This window comes from Schistocerca piceifrons, chromosome 2 (genome assembly GCF_021461385.2).
Source record: "Schistocerca piceifrons isolate TAMUIC-IGC-003096 chromosome 2, iqSchPice1.1, whole genome shotgun sequence".
In the NCBI taxonomy this organism is placed as follows: Eukaryota; Metazoa; Arthropoda; class Insecta; order Orthoptera; family Acrididae; genus Schistocerca; species Schistocerca piceifrons.
In genome coordinates this window covers 1,121,802,328-1,121,820,721 of record NC_060139.1, presented here as the reverse complement: position 1 = coordinate 1,121,820,721, position 18,394 = coordinate 1,121,802,328, and positions in this window count along the sequence as shown.

Below are 18,394 nucleotides of genomic sequence, written 5' to 3'. Positions count from 1 at the left end.
TCCCTTGGACTTTCACACTGACGATGAAACACAGAAATTGCATCGGGATTTTATACAAAAGGCTCAATGCTGGCTTAAGTACAAGAAGAGTAAATCTTCTCATTGTTTGAGGTTTGCTTTGAGCGTTTCCTGCGAGATCAGTATTCCGATGCACTACTGCGGATTTACTCGATCCCTTGGACCCTCACATTGACGATGAAACACAGAACTTGCGTCGGGATTTAATAGAAAAGGCACAATGCCGACTTGTGTACAAGAAGAGTAAATCTTCTCATTGTTTGTGGTTTGCTTTGAGCGTTTCCTAGGAGATCAGTATTAGATTCCGATGCATTTCTGCAGCATTACTCTATCCCTTGGACCTTCACATTGACGATGAAACACAGATATTGCGTCGGGATTTAATACAAAAGGCACAATGCCGACTTAAGGAGAAGAGGGGTATATCTTCTGAATGTTTGTGGTTTGCTTCGAGCGCTATCTAGAGGAACAGAATTAGATTCCGATGCACTACTGAATCTTTACTCAATCCCTTGGACCTACACATTGACGATGAAACACAACGAAACTCTATCGGGATTTAATACAAAAGGCACAATGCCGGCTTAAGAACAAGAAGAGTAAGTCTTCTCATTGTTTGTGATTTGTTTTGAGCGTTTCCTGGGAGATCAGTGTTATATTCTGATGCACTACTGCAGCTTTACTCTATTCCTTGGACCTTCACATTGACGATGAAACACAGAAATAGCGTCGGGATTTAATACAAAAATCACAATGCCGACTTAAGTACAAGAAGAGTAAATCTTCTCAGTGTTCGTGGTTTGCTTTGAGCGTTTAATGGGAGATCAATATTAGATTCTGATGCACTACTGCAGCTATACTCTATCCCTTAGAACTTCACATTGACGATGAAACACATAAATTTCGTCGGGAATTAATACATAAGGCAAAATGCCGACTCAAGTACAAGTAGAGTAATTCTTCTCTTTGTTTTTGGTTTGCTTTGAGTGTTTCCTGTGAGAACAGTATTAGATTCCGATGCAGTACTGCAGATTTACTCTATTCCTTGGACCTTCACATTGACAATGAAACACAGAAATTGCGTCGGGATATAATACAAAAGGCACAATGCTGATTTATGTACAAGAAGAGTAAATGTTCTCATTGTTTGTGGTTTGCTTTGAGCGTTTCCTGAGAGATTGGTGATAGTTTCCGATGCACTACTGCAGCTTTACTCTATCCCATGATCCTTCACATTGACGATGAAACACAGAAATTGCGTCGGGATTTAATGCAAAATGCACAATGCCGTCTTAAGTACAAAAAGAGAAAATCTTCTCATTGTTTGTGGTTTGCTTGGAGCGTTTCCTGGGAGATCAGTATTAGATTCCGATGCACTACTGCAGCTTTACTCTATCCCTTGGACCTTCACATTGACGATGAGACACAGATATTGCGTCGGGATTTAATACAAAAGGCACAATGCCGAATTAAGTACAAGAGAAGTATATGTTCTCATAGTTTGTGGTTTGCTTTTAGCGTTTCCTGTTGTATCATTATTAGATTCCGATGCACTACTGAAGCTTTACTCAATCCCTTGGACTTTCACATTGACGATGAAACACAGAAATTGCATCTATTTGTGCAGTTAATTTTCGTTCCGTCTCTTCGGCCTGATCTGTAAGTTCCTTTGTCTTCGCCTCTATCCGCTGCTCTAATTCGGAAAATCGGTCTAGTAACTGCTGCTTAATCTCAGTAATCAAATTTTCCTGCCCCTCCGTAACTGAGGCTAATTTCGCGTTCAAATCATTTTGCCCTTCAGTAACTGAGGCTAATTTCGCGTTAATGTCGGTTGTCAGATTTTCCTGTACTCAGTAACTGAGGCTAATTTTGTATTCATATTATTCATGCTCTCGGTTATCATCTGCATCTGTCTCATGATAATGACCAACGGATCTAACCCATTTTGTGTACTTGCCGTTTCATCTGGAGCCGTGTCTACAGGGCGTTCTCTTGCGCTATATGTAGCAATCGGTTCTACAGCACTTCTTACTACATCATTAGCAGGCTCCCTTCGTCACAGCTGAAACTTCCCCACCAATTACAGGGCCAAGATAATCATCAATGATTCAGACAGAGAACTCATTCGTCATTCACTCTAGAATAAAAGGGTCACAAACATTATTTCTGAGGAAAATTGTACAATCAATCCATCTCCATTACATGTTCCGTTTTCTGTAGATTCCAAGTCTTACTTAATTTGCGTTTACATTTTTTCTCTCTATTCAAATAACCCGCTAGTGCCACAAACGTTAATAGCTCGCTTTAGCGAGAACAAGAGCAAATATGTCTTTTTGAGCAACCCGACAATCTTCCAACAGATATTTCCGAAGCTGTCCTAGTTATCCGTCCCTAACAACCATGGAGAATACATATATGTATCTCTGTTCTTCCAAAGAATTAACGTACTAGAAAAATACCTTGGCGTCGACGAGCTGTCGGCGCATATATTACTAGAAAATCCGATCAGATACTTTCCAAAAGTGAATGAATGTGGATGATTTGATTGATAATTATTAATTATTGCATGGTAGAGGGTAATTTTCCGTGGGGAGATTGTATACTGCAGCTTTACTCTATACCTTGGACCTTCACATTGACGATGAAACACAGAAATTGTGTCGGGATTTAATACAAAAGGCACAATGCTCACTTAAGTACAAGAGGAATAAATCTCCTCATTATTTGTGGTTTGCTTTGAGCGTTTCCTGGAAGATAAGTATTAGATTCCGACGCTCTACTGCAGCTTTACTCTATCCCTTGGACCTTCACATTGCGATGAAACACAGAAATTGCATCGGGATTTAATACAAAAGGCACAATGCCGACAGAAGTACAAGAAGGGTAAATCTTCTGATTGTTTGTGGTTTGCTTTGAGCGTTTCCTGGGAGATCAGTATTGGATTCCGATGCACTACTGCAGCTTTATTCTATCCCTTGGACCTTCACATTGACGATGAAAAACAGAAATTGCGTCTGGATATAATACAAAAGGCAAAATGCCGACTGAAGTACAAGAAGAGTAAATCTTCTGATTGTTTTTGGTTTGCTTTGAGCGTTGCCTATGAGATCAGTATTAGATTCCGATGCACTACTGCAGATTTACTCTATCCCTTGGACCTTCACATTGACGATGAAACACAGAAATTGCGTTGTGATTTAACACAAGAGGCACTATGCCGACTTAAGTACAAGATGAGTAACTGTTCACATTGTTTGTGGTTTGTTTTGAGCGTTTCCTGGGAGGTCAGACTTAGATTCCGATGCACTACTGCAGCTTTACTCCATCCCTTTGACCTTCACATTGTCGATAAAACACAGAAATTGCGTCGGGATTTAATACAAAAGGCACAGTGCCGACTAAAGTACAAGATGAGTAAATACTCTCATAGTTTGTGGTTCGCTTAGAGCGTTTCCTGGGATATCAGAATTAGATTCCGATGCACTACAGCAGCTTTACCTTATCCCTTGGACCTTCACATTGACGATGAAACACAGAAATAGCGTCGGGATTTAATACAAAAGGCACAATGCCGACTTAAGGACAAGAAGAGAAAATCTTCTCATTGTTTGTGGTATGCTTTGATCGTTTCCTGGGAGACCAGTATTAGATTCCGATGCAGTACTGCAGCTTTATTCTATCCCTTGGACCTCCACATTGACGAAGAAACACAGAAATTGCGTTGGGATTTAGTACAAAAGGAACAATCCCAACAAAAGTACTAGAAGAGTAAATCTTCGCATCGTTTGTGGTTTGCTTTAAGCGTTTCCTGGGATATCAGTATTAGATTCCGTTGCACTACTGCAGATTTAATGTATCCCTTGGACCTACACATTGACAATTAAGCACAGAAATTGAGTCCGGATTTTATACATCAGGCATAATGCCGACTTAAGTAAAAGAAGAGAAAATCTACTCATTGTTTGAGGTTTGCTTTGATCGTTTCCTGGGAGATCAGTATTAGATTCCGATGCACTATTGCAGATTTAATGTATTCCTTGAACCTACACATTGACGATGAAACACAGAAATTTCATCGCGATTTAATACAAAAGGCACAATGTCGGCTTAAGTACAAGAAGAGTAAATCTTCTCATTGTTTCTGGTTTGCTTTGGTGTTTCCTGGGAGATGAGTATTAGTTTCCGATGCACTACTCCAGCTTTACTTTATCCCTTGGACCTTCACATTGCTGGTGAAACACAGAAACTGCGTCGGGATTTCATACAGAATTCAAATGCCAACTTAAGTACAAGAAGAGTAAATCTCCTCATTGTTTGTGGTTTGCTCTGAGCAACGCCTGGGAGATCAGTACTAGATTACGATGCACTACTGCAGCTTTTCTATATCCCTTGGACCTTCACATTGACGATGAAACACAGAAATTGCATCGGGATTTAATACAAAAGGCAGAATGCCGACTGAAGTACAAGAAGAGTCAATCTTCTCATTGTTTGTGGTTTGCTTTGAGCATTTCCTGGGAGATAAGTATTAGATTTCGATGCACTACTGCAGCTTTATTGTATCCCTTGGACCTTCACATTGACGATGAAACACAGAAATTGCGTCGGGATTAAATACAAAAGGCACAATGCCGACTTAAGTACAAGAAGAGTAAATCTCTTCATTGTTTGTATTTTGCTTTGAACGTTTCCTGGGAGATCAGTATTAGATTCCGTTGCACTACTGCTGCTTTACTCTATCCCTTGGTCCTTCGCATTTACGATGAAACACAAAAATTGCGTCGGGATTTAATACAAATGGCTCAATGCTTACTTAAGTACAAGAAGACTAAATCTTCTCATTGTTTCTGCTTTGCTTTGAGCGTTTCCTGGGAGATCAGTATTAGATTCCGTTGCACTACTGCAAATTTAATTTATCCCTTGGACCTACACATTGACAATTAAACACAGAAATTGAGTCCGGATTTTATACAAAAGGCTTAATGCCGACTTAAGGACAAGAAGAGAAAATCCTCTCATTGTTTGTGGTTTGCTTTGATCGTTTTCTGGGAGTTCAGTATTAGATTCCGATGCACTACTGCAGAATTAATGTATCCCTTGGGCCCACACATTGACGATGAAACACAGAAATTTCATCGGGATTCAATACAACAGGCACAATGCCGGCTTAAGTACAAGAAGAGTAAATCTTCTCATTGTTTCTGGTTTGCTTTGGTGTTTCCTGAGAGATGAGTATTAGTTTCCGATGCACTACTCCAGCTTTACTTTATCCCTTGGACTTACACTTTGCCGGTGAAACACGGAAATTGCGACGGGATTTCATAAAAAATTCACAATGCCGACTTAAGTACAAAAAGAGTAAATCTTCTCATTGTTTGTGGTTTGCTCTGAGCGTCTCCTGGGAGATCAGTACTAGATTCCGATGCACTACTGCAGCTTTTCTCCATCCCTTGGACCTTCACATTGACAATGAAACACAGAAATTGCGTCAGGATTTAATACGAAAGGCACAATGACGACTTAAGAACAAGAAGCGTAAATCTTCTCATTGTTTGTGGTTTGCTTTGAGTGTTTCCTGGGAGATAAACATTACATTCCGACGCACTACAGCAGCTTTTCTCTATCATTTGGACCTTCACATTGACGATGAAACACAGAAATTGCGTCGCGATTTAATACAAAAGGCACAATGCCGTCTTAAGGACAAGATGAGTAAATCTTTTAATTGTTTGTGTATAGCTTTGAGCGTTTCCTGGGAGATCAGTATTAGATTCCGACGCACTATTGCAGCTTTACTCTATCCCTTGGACCTTCACATTGACAATGAAACACAAAAATTGGGTCGGGTTTTATACAAATGGCTCAATGCCTATTTAAGTACAAGAAGAGTAAATCTTCTCATTGTTTCTGGTTTGCTTTGAGCGTTTCCTGGGAGATCAGTATTAGATTCCGATGCACTACTGCAGCTTTACTCTATCCCTTGCACGTTCACTTTGACGATGAAACACAGAAATTCCGTCGGGATTTAATACTAAAAGCACAATGCCAACAAAAGTACAAGAAGAGTAAATCTTCTCATTGTTTGTGGTTTGTTTTGAGCGTTTCCTAGGAGAACAGTATTAGATTCCGACACACAACTGCAGCTTTATTCTATCCCTTGGACCTTCACATTGACGGTGAAACACAAAAATTGCGTCGCGATTTAATACAAAAGGCACAATGCCGACAAAAGTACAAGAAGAGTAAATCTTCTCATTGTTTGTGGTTTGCTTTGAGCGTTTCCTGGGAGATCAGAATTAGATTCCGTTGCACTACTGCAACTTTTTCTCTATCCTTTGGACCTTCACATTGACGATGAAGCACAGAAATTGCGGCGGGATTTACTACAAAAGGCACAATGCCGACTTCAGTACAAGAAGAGTAAATCTTCTCATTGTTTGTGGTATGCTTTGAGCGTTCCTGAGAGTTCACCATTAGATTCCGATGCACCACATCAGGTGTACCGTATCCCTTATACATTCATGTCTTCCATTGAAACACAGATATTGCGTCGGGAACTAATACAGAAGGAACAACGCCGACTTAAATACAAGAAGAGTAAATCTTCTCATTGTATGTGGTTGGCTTTTTGCGTTTCCTGGGAGTTAAGTATTAGATTCCGATGCACTACTGCAGCTTTACTGTATACCTTGGATCTTCAGTTTGATGATGAAACACAGAAATTGCGTCTGAATTCAAAACAAAAGGCACAATGCCGATCCAAGTAAAAGAAGAGTAAATCTTCTCATTGTTTGAGGTTAGCTTTCAGCGTTTCCTGGTAGATCAGTATTAGACTCCGATGCAATACTGCAACTTTACTCTATCCCTTGGACCTTCACATTGACGATGAAACACAGAAATTGCGTCGGGATTTAATACAAAAGGCACAATACCGACTCAAATACAAGAAGAGTATATCTTCTCATTGTTTGTGGTTTGCTTTGAGCGTTGCATGGGTGATTAGTATTAGATACCGGTGAACTACTGCAAATTTACTCTATCCCTTGAACTTCATATTGACGATGATACACAGAAATTGACTCGGGATTCAATACAAAAGGCAGAATGCCGACTTCAGTACAAAAAGAGTCAATCTTCTCATTGTTTGTGGTTTGCTTTGAGCGTTTCCTGGGAGATCAGTATTGGATTCTGATACACTACTGCAGCTTTACTCTATCATTTGGACTTTCACATTGACGATGAAACACAGATATTGCGTCGATATTAATTACAAAAGCACAATGCCAACTGAAGTACAAGTAGAGTAAATCATCTAATTGTTTGTAGTTTGCTTTGAGCGTTTCCTCTGGGATCAGTATTAGATTCCGATGCAATATTGCGGCTTTACTTTATCCCTTGCGCATTCACATTAACGATGAAATACAGATATTGCAACGGTATTTAATATCAAAGGCACAATGCCGACTTATGTACAAGAATAGTAAATCCTCTCATTGTTCTTGGTGTGCTTTGAGTGTTACCTGGGAGATCAGAATAAGATTCCGATGCACTACAGCAGCTTTACTCTGTCACTTGGTCTATCACATTGTCGATGAAACACAGAAATTGCGTCGCGATTTAATAGATAAGGTACAATGCCAACTTAAGTACAAGAAGAGTAAGTCTTCTCATAGTTTGCGGTTTGCTTTGAGCGTTTCCTGTGGGATCAGTATTAGATTCCGATGCACTAATGCAGCTTTACTCTTTCCCTTGGACCTACACATTGACGATGAAACACAGACATTGCGTCGGGATTTAATACAAAGTACACAATGTCGTCTTAAGTACAAGAAGAGTAAATGTTGTTTCTTTTGTGGTTAGCTTTGAGCGTTTCCTGGGTGATCAGTATTAGATTCCGAAGCACTACAGCAGCTTTACTCCATCCCTTAGACCTTCACATTGCCCATGAAACACAGAATTTGTGTCGGGATTTAAAACAAGAGGCAAAATGCCCACTTATGTATTAGATGAGTATATGTTCTCATTGTTTGTGGTTTGCTTCGAGCGTTTCCTGGGAGATGAGGGTTAGATTCCGATGCACTACTGCTGCTTTACTCTATCCCTTGGAACTTCTCATTGACGATGAAACACAGAAATTGCGTCGGAATTTAGTATAAAAGACACAATGCCGACTTAAGTACAAGTAGAGTAAATATTCTCATTGTTTCTGGTTTGCTTTGGTGTTTCCTGGGAGATGAGTATTAGTTTCCGATGCACTACTCCAGCTTTACTTTATCCCTTGGACCTTCACATTGCTGGTGAAACACAGAAACTGCGTCGGGATTTCATACAGAATTCAAATGCCAACTTAAGTACAAGAAGAGTAAATCTCCTCATTGTTTGTGGTTTGCTCTGAGCAACGCCTGGGAGATCAGTACTAGATTACGATGCACTACTGCAGCTTTTCTATATCCCTTGGACCTTCACATTGACGATGAAACACAGAAATTGCATCGGGATTTAATACAAAAGGCAGAATGCCGACTGAAGTACAAGAAGAGTCAATCTTCTCATTGTTTGTGGTTTGCTTTGAGCATTTCCTGGGAGATAAGTATTAGATTTCGATGCACTACTGCAGCTTTATTGTATCCCTTGGACCTTCACATTGACGATGAAACACAGAAATTGCGTCGGGATTAAATACAAAAGGCACAATGCCGACTTAAGTACAAGAAGAGTAAATCTCTTCATTGTTTGTATTTTGCTTTGAACGTTTCCTGGGAGATCAGTATTAGATTCCGTTGCACTACTGCTGCTTTACTCTATCCCTTGGTCCTTCGCATTTACGATGAAACACAAAAATTGCGTCGGGATTTAATACAAATGGCTCAATGCTTACTTAAGTACAAGAAGACTAAATCTTCTCATTGTTTCTGCTTTGCTTTGAGCGTTTCCTGGGAGATCAGTATTAGATTCCGTTGCACTACTGCAGATTTAATTTATCCCTTGGACCTACACATTGACAATTAAACACAGAAATTGAGTCCGGATTTTATACAAAAGGCTTAATGCCGACTTAAGGACAAGAAGAGAAAATCCTCTCATTGTTTGTGGTTTGCTTTGATCGTTTTCTGGGAGTTCAGTATTAGATTCCGATGCACTACTGCAGAATTAATGTATCCCTTGGGCCCACACATTGACGATGAAACACAGAAATTTCATCGGGATTCAATACAACAGGCACAATGCCGGCTTAAGTACAAGAAGAGTAAATCTTCTCATTGTTTCTGGTTTGCTTTGGTGTTTCCTGAGAGATGAGTATTAGTTTCCGATGCACTACTCCAGCTTTACTTTATCCCTTGGACTTACACTTTGCCGGTGAAACACGGAAATTGCGACGGGATTTCATAAAAAATTCACAATGCCGACTTAAGTACAAAAAGAGTAAATCTTCTCATTGTTTGTGGTTTGCTCTGAGCGTCTCCTGGGAGATCAGTACTAGATTCCGATGCACTACTGCAGCTTTTCTCCATCCCTTGGACCTTCACATTGACAATGAAACACAGAAATTGCGTCAGGATTTAATACGAAAGGCACAATGACGACTTAAGAACAAGAAGCGTAAATCTTCTCATTGTTTGTGGTTTGCTTTGAGTGTTTCCTGGGAGATAAACATTACATTCCGACGCACTACAGCAGCTTTTCTCTATCATTTGGACCTTCACATTGACGATGAAACACAGAAATTGCGTCGCGATTTAATACAAAAGGCACAATGCCGTCTTAAGGACAAGATGAGTAAATCTTTTAATTGTTTGTGTATAGCTTTGAGCGTTTCCTGGGAGATCAGTATTAGATTCCGACGCACTATTGCAGCTTTACTCTATCCCTTGGACCTTCACATTGACAATGAAACACAAAAATTGGGTCGGGTTTTATACAAATGGCTCAATGCCTATTTAAGTACAAGAAGAGTAAATCTTCTCATTGTTTCTGGTTTGCTTTGAGCGTTTCCTGGGAGATCAGTATTAGATTCCGATGCACTACTGCAGCTTTACTCTATCCCTTGCACGTTCACTTTGACGATGAAACACAGAAATTCCGTCGGGATTTAATACTAAAAGCACAATGCCAACAAAAGTACAAGAAGAGTAAATCTTCTCATTGTTTGTGGTTTGTTTTGAGCGTTTCCTAGGAGAACAGTATTAGATTCCGACACACAACTGCAGCTTTATTCTATCCCTTGGACCTTCACATTGACGGTGAAACACAAAAATTGCGTCGCGATTTAATACAAAAGGCACAATGCCGACAAAAGTACAAGAAGAGTAAATCTTCTCATTGTTTGTGGTTTGCTTTGAGCGTTTCCTGGGAGATCAGAATTAGATTCCGTTGCACTACTGCAACTTTTTCTCTATCCTTTGGACCTTCACATTGACGATGAAGCACAGAAATTGCGGCGGGATTTACTACAAAAGGCACAATGCCGACTTCAGTACAAGAAGAGTAAATCTTCTCATTGTTTGTGGTATGCTTTGAGCGTTCCTGAGAGTTCACCATTAGATTCCGATGCACCACATCAGGTGTACCGTATCCCTTATACATTCATGTCTTCCATTGAAACACAGATATTGCGTCGGGAACTAATACAGAAGGAACAACGCCGACTTAAATACAAGAAGAGTAAATCTTCTCATTGTATGTGGTTGGCTTTTTGCGTTTCCTGGGAGTTAAGTATTAGATTCCGATGCACTACTGCAGCTTTACTGTATACCTTGGATCTTCAGTTTGATGATGAAACACAGAAATTGCGTCTGAATTCAAAACAAAAGGCACAATGCCGATCCAAGTAAAAGAAGAGTAAATCTTCTCATTGTTTGAGGTTAGCTTTCAGCGTTTCCTGGTAGATCAGTATTAGACTCCGATGCAATACTGCAACTTTACTCTATCCCTTGGACCTTCACATTGACGATGAAACACAGAAATTGCGTCGGGATTTAATACAAAAGGCACAATACCGACTCAAATACAAGAAGAGTATATCTTCTCATTGTTTGTGGTTTGCTTTGAGCGTTGCATGGGTGATTAGTATTAGATACCGGTGAACTACTGCAAATTTACTCTATCCCTTGAACTTCATATTGACGATGATACACAGAAATTGACTCGGGATTCAATACAAAAGGCAGAATGCCGACTTCAGTACAAAAAGAGTCAATCTTCTCATTGTTTGTGGTTTGCTTTGAGCGTTTCCTGGGAGATCAGTATTGGATTCTGATACACTACTGCAGCTTTACTCTATCATTTGGACTTTCACATTGACGATGAAACACAGATATTGCGTCGATATTAATTACAAAAGCACAATGCCAACTGAAGTACAAGTAGAGTAAATCATCTAATTGTTTGTAGTTTGCTTTGAGCGTTTCCTCTGGGATCAGTATTAGATTCCGATGCAATATTGCGGCTTTACTTTATCCCTTGCGCATTCACATTAACGATGAAATACAGATATTGCAACGGTATTTAATATCAAAGGCACAATGCCGACTTATGTACAAGAATAGTAAATCCTCTCATTGTTCTTGGTGTGCTTTGAGTGTTACCTGGGAGATCAGAATAAGATTCCGATGCACTACAGCAGCTTTACTCTGTCACTTGGTCTATCACATTGTCGATGAAACACAGAAATTGCGTCGCGATTTAATAGATAAGGTACAATGCCAACTTAAGTACAAGAAGAGTAAGTCTTCTCATAGTTTGCGGTTTGCTTTGAGCGTTTCCTGTGGGATCAGTATTAGATTCCGATGCACTAATGCAGCTTTACTCTTTCCCTTGGACCTACACATTGACGATGAAACACAGACATTGCGTCGGGATTTAATACAAAGTACACAATGTCGTCTTAAGTACAAGAAGAGTAAATGTTGTTTCTTTTGTGGTTAGCTTTGAGCGTTTCCTGGGTGATCAGTATTAGATTCCGAAGCACTACAGCAGCTTTACTCCATCCCTTAGACCTTCACATTGCCCATGAAACACAGAATTTGTGTCGGGATTTAAAACAAGAGGCAAAATGCCCACTTATGTATTAGATGAGTATATGTTCTCATTGTTTGTGGTTTGCTTCGAGCGTTTCCTGGGAGATGAGGGTTAGATTCCGATGCACTACTGCTGCTTTACTCTATCCCTTGGAACTTCACATTGACGATGAAACACAGAAATTGCGTTGGAATTTAGTATAAAAGACACAATGCCGACTTAAGTACAAGTACAGTAAATATTCTCATTGTTAGTGGTTTGCTTTGAGCGTTTCCTGGGTGACCAGTCATAGATTCCGATGCACTACTACAGCTTTACTCTATCCCTAGGACCTTCACATTGACGATGAAACGACGAAATTGCGTCGGGATTTAATGCAAAAGGCACAATGCCTACTTAAGTACAAGAAAAGTAAATCTTCTCATTGTTTGTGGCTTGCTTTGAGCGTTTCCTGGGAGATCAGTATTAGATTCCGATGCACTACTGCAGATTTACTGTATCCCTTGGATCTTTAGATTGACGATGAAACACAGAATTTGCGTCGGGATTCAAAACAAAAAATTCACAATGCCGACTCAAGTAAAAGAAGAGTAAATCTTCTCATTGATTGAGGTTTGTTTTGAGCGTTTCCTGGTAGATCAGTATTAGACTCCGATGCAATACTGCAGCTTTACGCCATCCCTTGGACCTTCACATTGACGATGAAGCACAAATATTTCGTCGGTCTTAATACAAAAGGCACAATACCGACTTAAGTACAAAAAAAGTATATCTTCTCATTGTTTGTGGTTTGCTTTGAGCGTATCCGGGGAGATCAGCATTAGATTCCGATACACTACTGCAGCTTTACTCTATCATTAGGATCTTCACACTCACGATGAAACACAGATATTGCGTCGGGAACAATTACAAAAGCACCATGCCAACACAAGTACAAGAAGAGTAAATCGTCTCATTGTTTGTGGTTTGCTTTGAGCGTTTCCTCTGGGATCAGTATTAGATTCCGATGCACTATTGCGCATTTACTCTATCCCTTGGACCTTCACAGTGACGATGATGCACAAATATTTCGTCGGTCTTTATACAAAAGGCAAAATGCCGACTTAAGTAAAAAAAGAGTCAATCTTCTCATTGTTTGTGGTTTACTTTGAGCGTTTCCTGGGAGATCAGTATTTGATTGCGATGCACTACTGCAGCTTTACTCTATCCCTTGGAACTTCACATTGACGATGAAACACAGAAATTGCGTCGGAATTTAGTATAATAGACACAATGCCGTCTGAAGTACAAGTAGAGTAAATATCCTCATTGTTTGTGGTTTGCTTTGAGCGTTTCCTGGGTGATCAGTCATAGATTCCGATGCACTACTACAGCCTTACTCTATCCCTTGGACCTTCACATTGACGATGAAACGACGAAATTGCGTCGGGATTTAATGCAAATGGCACAATGCCTACTTAAGTACAAGAAAAGTAAATCTTCTCATTGTTTGTGGCTTGCTTTGAGCGTTTCCTGCGAGAACAGTATTAGATTCCGATGCACTACTGTAGCTTTACTCCATCCCTTGTACCTTCACATTGACGATGAGACACAGAAATTGCGTCGGGATTTAATACATAAGGCAGAATGCCGACTTCAGTAGAAGAAGAGTAAATCTTCGCATTGTTTGTGGTTTGCTTTGAGCGTCTCCTGGGAGATCAGTATTAGATTCCGATGCACTACTGCAGCCTTAATCTATCCCTTGGACCTTGAGATTGACGATGAAACACTGAAATTGCGTCGGGATTTAATACATAAGGCACAATGCCAACTTAAGTACAAGAAGAGTAAATCTTCTCATAGACTGTGGTTTGCTTTGAGCGTTTCTTCGGAGATCAGTATTAGATTCCAATGCACTACCGCAGCTTTACTCTAACCCTTGGACCTTCTCATTGAAGATGAACCACAGAAATTGCGACGGGATTTTATACAAGAGGCACAATGCCGACTTAATTACAAGTAGAGTAAATCTTCTCATTGTTTATGGTTTGCTTTGTGCGTTTCCTCGGAGATCAGCATTCGATTCCGATACACTACTGCAGTGTTACTCTATCCCTTGGACCTTCACATTGACGTTGAAACACGGATATTGCGTCGTGATTAATTACAAAAAGCACAATGCCGACTTAAGTACAAGAAGAGTACATCTTCTCAATGTTTGTGGTTTGCTTTGAGCGTTTCATGTGGGATCAGTATTAGATTCCGATGCACTAATGCAGCTATACCCTTTTCCTTGGACCTAAACATTGACGATGAAACACAGACATTGCGACGGGAATTAATACAATGTACACAATGTCGACTTAAGTACAAGAAGAGTAAATGTTGTTTCTTTAGTGGTTAGCTTTGAGCGTTTCGTGGGTGATCAGTGTTAGATTCCGATGCTTTACTCCTTCCCTTGGACCTTAACATTGCCGATGAAACACAGAAATTGTGTCGGGATTTAAAACAAAAGGCAAAATGCCGACTTATGTATTAGATGAGTATATGTTCTCATTGTTTGTGGTTTGCTTCGAGCGTTTCCTGGGAGATGAGTGTTAGATTCCGATGCACTACTGCTGCTTTACTCTATCCCTTGGAACTTCACATTGACGATGAAACACAGAAATTGCGTCGGAATTTAGTATAAAAGACACAATGCCGACTTAAGTACAAGTAGAGTAAATATTCTCATTGTTTGTGGTTTGCTTTGAGCGTTTCCTGGGTGATCAGTCATTGATTCCGATGCACTACTACAGCTTTACTCTATCCCTAGGACCTTCACATTGACGATGAAACGACGAAATTGCGTCGGGATTTAATGCAAAAGGCACAATGCCTACTTAAGTACAGGAAAAGTAAATCTTCTCATTGTTTGTGGCTTTCTTTGATCGTTTCCTGGGAGATCAGTATTAGATTCCGATGCACTACTGCAGATTTACTCTATCCCTTGGATCTTCAGATTGACGATGAAACACAGAATTTGCGTCGGGATTCAAAACAAAAAAGGCACAATGCCGACTCAAGTAAAAGAAGAGTAAATCTTCTCATTGATTGAAGTTTGTTTTGAGCGTTTCCTGGTAGATCAGTATTAGACTCCGATGCAATACTGCAGCTTTACGCCATCCCTTGGACCTTCACATTGACGATGAAGCACAAATATTTCGTCGGTCTTAATACAAAAAGCACAATACCGACTTAAGTACAAAAAAAGTATATTTTCTCATTGTTTGTGGTTTGCTTTGAGCGTATCCGGGGAGATCAGCATTAGATTCCGATACACTACTGCAGCTTTACTCTATCATTAGGATCTTCACACTCACGATGAAACACAGATATTGCGTCGGGAACAATTACAAAAGCACCATGCCAACAAAAGTACAAGAAGAGTAAATCGTCTCATTGTTTGTGGTTTGCTTTGAGCGTTTCCTCTGGGATCAGTATTAGATCCCGATGCACTATTGCGCATTTACTCTATGCCTTGGACCTTCACAGTGACGATGATGCACAAATATTTCGTCGGTCTTTATACAAAAGGCAAAATGCCGACTTAAGTAAAAAAAGAGTCAATCTTCTCATTGTTTGTGGTTTACTTTGAGCGTTTCCTGGGAGATCAGTATTTGATTGCGATGCACTACTGCAGCTTTACTCTATCCCTTGGAACTTCACATTGACGATGAAACACAGAAATTGCGTCGGAATTTAGTATAATAGACACAATGCCGTCTTAAGTACAAGTAGAGTAAATATCCTCATTGTTTGTGGTTTGCTTTGAGCGTTTCCTGGGTGATCAGTCATAGATTCCGATGCACTACTACAGCCTTACTCTATCCCTTGGACCTTCACATTGACGATGAAACGACGAAATTGCGTCGGGATTTAATGCAAAAGGCACAATGCCTACTTAAGTACAAGAAAAGTAAATCTTCTCATTGTTTGTGGCTTGCTTTGAGCGTTTCCTGCGAGAACAGTATTAGATTCCGATGCACTACTGTAGCTTTACTCCATCCCTTGTACCTTCACATTGACGATGGGACACAGAAATTGCGTCGGGATTTAATACATAAGGCAGAATGCCGACTTCAGTAGAAGAAGAGTAAATCTTCGCATTGTTTGTGGTTTGCTTTGAGCGTCTCCTGGGAGATCAGTATTAGATTCCGATGCACTACTGCAGCCTTAATCTATCCCTTGGACCTTGAGATTGACGATGAAACACTGAAATTGCGTCGGGATTTAATACATAAGGCACAATGCCAACTTAAGTACAAGAAGAGTAAATCTTCTCATAGACTGTGGTTTGCTTTGAGCGTTTCTTCGGAGATCAGTATTAGATTCCAATGCACTACCGCAGCTTTACTCTAACCCTTGGACCTTCTCATTGAAGATGAACCACAGAAATTGCGACGGGATTTTATACAAGAGGCACAATGCCGACTTAATTACAAGTAGAGTAAATCTTCTCATTGTTTATGGTTTGCTTTGTGCGTTTCCTCGGAGATCAGCATTCGATTCCGATACACTACTGCAGTGTTACTCTATCCCTTGGACCTTCACATTGACGTTGAAACACGGATATTGCGTCGTGATTAATTACAAAAAGCACAATGCCGACTTAAGTACAAGAAGAGTACATCTTCTCAATGTTTGTGGTTTGCTTTGAGCGTTTCATGTGGGATCAGTATTAGATTCCGATGCACTAATGCAGCTATACCCTTTCCCTTGGACCTAAACATTGACGATGAAACACAGACATTGCGACGGGATTTAATACAATGTACACAATGTCGACTTAAGTACAAGAAGAGTAAATGTTGTATCTTTAGTGGTTAGCTTTGAGCGTTTCGTGGGTGATCAGTGTTAGATTCCGATGCTTTACTCCTTCCCTTGGACCTTAACATTGCCGATGAAACACAGAAATTGTGTCGGGATTTAAAACAAAAGGCAAAATGCCGACTTATGTATTAGATGAGTATATGTTCTCATTGTTTGTGGTTTGCTTCGAGCGTTTCCTGGGAGATGAGTGTTAGATTCCGATGCACTACTGCTGCTTTACTCTATCCCTTGGAACTTCTCATTGACGATGAAACACAGAAATTGCGTCGGAATTTAGTATAAAAGACACAATGCCGACTTAAGTACAAGTAGAGTAAATATTCTCATTGTTTGTGGTTTGCTTTGAGCGTTTCCTGGGTGATCAGTGGTAGATTCCGATGCACTACTACAGCTTTACTCTATCCCTAGGACCTTCACATTGACGATGAAACGACGAAATTGCGTCGGGATTTAATGCAAAAGGCACAATGCCTACTTAAGTACAAGAAAAGTAAATCTTCTCATTGTTTGTGGCTTTCTTTGATCGTTTCCTGGGAGATCAGTATTAGATTCCGATGCACTACTGCAGATTTACTCTATCCCTTGGATCTTCAGATTGACGATGAAACACAGAATTTGCGTCGGGATTCAAAACAAAAAAGGCACAATGCCGACTCAAGTAAAAGAAGAGTAAATCTTCTCATTGATTGAAGTTTGTTTTGAGCGTTTCCTGGTAGATCAGTATTAGACTCCTATGCAATACTGCAGCTTTACGCCATCCCTTGGACCTTCACATTGACGATGAAGCACAAATATTTCGTCGGTCTTAATACAAAAAGCACAATACCGACTTAAGTACAAAAAAAGTATATCTTCTCATTGTTTGTGGTTTGCTTTGAGCGTATCCGGGGAGATCAGCATTAGATTCCGATACACTACTGCAGCTTTACCCTATCATTAGGATCTTCACACTCGCGATGAAACACAGATATTGCGTCGGGAACAATTACAAAAGCACCATGCCAACACAAGTACAAGAAGAGTAAATCGTCTCATTGTTTGTGGTTTGCTTTGAGCGTTTCCTCAGGGATCAGTGTTTGATTCCGATGCACTATTGCGCATTTACTCTATCCCTTGGACCTTCACAGTGACGATGATGCACAAATATTTCGTTGGTCTTTATACAGAAGGCAAAATGCCGACTTAAGTAAAAAAAGAGTCAATCTTCTCATTGTTTGTGGTTTACTTTGAGCGTTTCCTGGGAGATCAGTATTTGATTGCGATGCACTACTGCAGCTTTACTCTATCCCTTGGATCTTCACATTGACGATGAAACACAAAAATTGCGTCGGGATTTAATACAAAAGGCACAATGCCGACTTAAGTACAAGAAGAGACAATCTTCTCATTGTTTGTGGTTTGCTTTGAGCATTTTCTGGGAGATCAGTATTAGATTCCGATGCACCACTGCAGCTTTACTATATCCCTTTGATCCTCAGATTGACGATGAAACACAGAAACTGCGTCG